The sequence below is a fragment of the Miniopterus natalensis genome, chromosome X, assembly GCF_054644295.1.
Source record: "Miniopterus natalensis isolate mMinNat1 chromosome X, mMinNat1.hap1, whole genome shotgun sequence".
In the NCBI taxonomy this organism is placed as follows: Eukaryota; Metazoa; Chordata; class Mammalia; order Chiroptera; family Miniopteridae; genus Miniopterus; species Miniopterus natalensis.
The window spans coordinates 96,939,074-96,942,598 of NC_142103.1; the positions used below are offsets into that span (position 1 = coordinate 96,939,074).

The 3,525-nt window shown below is 42.8% G+C and overlaps 1 pseudogene; it reads right to left on the bottom strand.

Moving 5' to 3' along the window:
• Positions 1-1,091: 1,091 nt before the first annotated feature.
• Positions 1,092-3,051, bottom strand: LOC148090634 (glyceraldehyde-3-phosphate dehydrogenase-like; annotated as a pseudogene).
• Positions 3,052-3,525: the final 474 nt, after the last annotated feature.

Sequence of the window (3,525 nt, forward strand, 5' to 3'; positions counted from 1 at the left end):
TTCAGTGCTTTGGACACATTTTAATTATATTTATTTTGATGACTTGTTTGTTCCTACAAACGTGCTCTAGGGCAGAGACCAAATATCTAACTTTTCTACATCCCCAGCCTCTATCTACTACAGTTGCTGATATATAATGAGAATTCAATAAATAAATTAATTTTTTAATATATCTTTATTGATTTCAGAGAGAGGAAGGGAGAGGGAGAGAGAGCGAAACATCAATGATGAGAGAGTCATTGATTGGCTGCCTCCTGCCCCGCCCCCTACTTGCGGATGGAGCCTACAAGCCCCGCAGGTGCCCTGATGGAGAATCGAACCTTGACCTCCAGGATCCTAGGTTGATGTTCAACTGCTGAGCCACGCCCATCTGGAATTATTTTTTTGTTTTTAAACTGTATATATTAATTTATTTTAAAATTTTAAAGAATTTTATATTTTTAATCCTCACCTGAGGATATGTTTCTTTTACTGATTTTTAGAGAGAGAGGAAGGGAGAGAGAGATAAAGAGAGAAGCATCAATGTGTGAGAAACATTGATTGGTTGCCTCTGTATGTACCCCCACCAGGGATCAAACCCGCAACTTACATATGTACCCTGACTGGAGATAGAACCTGCAAACCTTTTGACATACAGAACAATGCTCCAACCAAATGAGCCACCCAGCCAGGGCTAAATATTTATTAAATAAGTGAAATAATAAAACTGAAAATAAATGAAGGGAAGGCAACATGAATAGAATAAAAATCTAGAGTCTGATCTATTCTCAGGGCCTCTGCATCCTGCAGTTGGACAAGTAGGGCAAGATGTAGAGAAAAATGTGACTGAGACTGAAATAACAATGACTTTCATTTAAATGCCTTCCTAGGTTGAGATTTTGTGTGTGTGTGGGGGGGGTTACAGTGAACTTTATTGATGGTACATGGCATGTTAGGGCTCCCTAAACCCTCCCCTTCTTCAGGGGATCTGGGATGGAATCTGTGGAGGTCAGGAGATTCACAGTGTGTTGTGGGATCAATTTGGGGCAAGGAATCCCCAGCAGCTGAGGGGCCTCTCTTCCTCTCCCTGGGGCTGTTGGTCCAGAAGGCTCTTACTCCTTGAAGGCCATGAGGACCATAAGGTCCACCAACCTGTTGCTGTAGCCAAATTAATTGTCATACCAGAAAATGAATCTGACAAAGTGGACATTGAGGGCAATGCCAGTCCCAACATAGAAGGTTGAAGAGTGGGTGTCACTGTTAAAGTTGCAGGAAACAACCTCGTCTTCAGTGTAGCCCTGGATGCCCTTGAGAAGTTGACACCTGCTTCACTACCTTCTTCTTGTCATCATATTTGGCGGCTTTCTCCATGTGGTAGGGCAGATTCACAATCAACACATTGGGGGTGGGGACATGGAAGGTCATTGCCAGTGAGCTTCTCATTTAGCTCAGGGATGACTTTGCACACAGCCTTGCCTGCGCCAGTAGAAGCAGGGATGATGTTCTGGGCAGCCTTTTGGCCATTACACCACAGCTTCCCAGAGGGGCCATCCGAGGTCTTTTGGGTGGCAGTGATGGCATGGACTGTGGTCACGAGTCCCTCCACAATGTCAAAGTTGTCATGAATGACCTTGGCCCGGGGGGCCAAGCAGTTGGTGGTGTAGGAGGCATTGCTGACAATCTTGAGGGAGTTGTCTTAATTTCTTGGTGCACATCCATCACAAACATAGGGGCATCTGCAGAAAGGGGAGAGATGATAACCCTTTTGGCTCTGCCCTTCAAGGAACCCCCAACCTTATTCAAGGCAGTGAAGACATCAGTAGACTCACAACATATTCAGCACCCGCATCACTCCATTTGATGTTGGCGGGATCTCGCTCCTGGAAAACGGAGATGGACTTTTTTTTTTTAATTTATTTTTATTGTTGAGGGTATTACAGATATGCTCTTTTTTATGTTTTAATTTATCTTTATTGTATAATATTACACATATCCCCCTTTTTCCATCATGGATCCCCTCCACCCTGCACCCCTCCCTCCAGGCCTTCACCACACTATTGTCTGTGTCCATAGGTTATGCATATAAGCATATAAGTTCATCCGTTAATCTCTCTCCACTCATCCCCACATTCCTTCTGACATTTGTCAGTCTGATTCATGCTTCTATGTCTCTGGATCTATTTTGTTCATTAGATTCCACATATAAGTGAGATCATGTGATACTTGTCTTTCTCTGACTGGCTTATTTCACTTAGCATAATACTCTCCAGATCCCACCATGCTGTCTCAAAGGATAAGGGATTCTTCGTTTTTACAGCTGCATAGTATTCCATGGTATAAATGTCTGAGAAGATGCTTGATATGATTTCAATATTCTTGAACTTGCAGAGACTTGTTTTGTGTCCTAGAATGTGATCTATCTTTGAGAATGTTCCACGTGCACTTGAGGAGAATGTATATTCTGCAACTTTGGGGTGAAATGTTCTGTAAATGTCAATTAAATCCATCTGATCTAATGTTTCATTTAGAGTCACTGTTTCTTTGTTGATTTTTATTCAGGATGGTTTTTCTATATTTTAGTTGTAATTCCAGCTTGGTCCTGGGAGCATGTCAGTGTAGCTTCCACTCAACCTGCTGCCATCTTGAAATCTCCGAAACAGACTTTCCATTGATGACAAGCTTCCTGTTCTCAGCCTTGACTGTGCATTTGAAGTTACCATGAATTGAATCAAACTGGAATATGTGTCAGGAGTGGGGAACCTTTTTTCTGCCAAGGGTCATTTGGATATTTATAACATCATTCACAGGCCATACGAAATTGTAAATTTAACAATTAGCTATGAAAAAAGCTCCTAGATTTATTGAATTTTAGGTCTCTCTTGCGGTTGCCATGGCAGAGCCAGACCAAATGATTTTGCAGGCCAGACATTCCCCACCCATGATGTAGACCATGTAGTTGAGGTCAATAAAGGGGTTATTGATGGTGACAATATCCACTTTGCCAGAGTTAAAAGCAGCCTTAGTGACCACATGCCCAATATGGACAAATCTGTTCACTCCAACCTTTACCATTGTGTCTCAGGACTGGGGCTGGCACTGTGCAGGAAGACCCACCTATGCAAGGGACAGGAGGAGCAGAGAGCCAACTGGATTTTTTAAAAAGTTAGCCAATTAAAAGATAAGAAAAATTGGCAAAGTTCATTTAAAAGGATGAAGTTTAGTGAGGTAATTAGGTTTGACTGAGTTTTCAAAAGCCATTGAAACTATTTCAGTCATTTAATTGTCTTGGAACTTGGTTTTTGAATTAAATGTTGGGGTTATTCACCCAGAGGAGCCTGGAAAAGCTGCCTGTGTGAGTCTCCTGAGGATTCATCTCCAAAGGGAGCTTCCAGCTTTGCCCAAAGCCCTTCCAATGTGCAGACCAGACACAGGAGGCCAGAGTAAATGCGGGAAGAAGCTGCACTCGCCTTCTTGCCTCCGGTGACTCAGCCAGGTTTGAACAGACTTTTTCCTCCTGCTGAGCTTCCAGCTCCATTAAGACCTGCT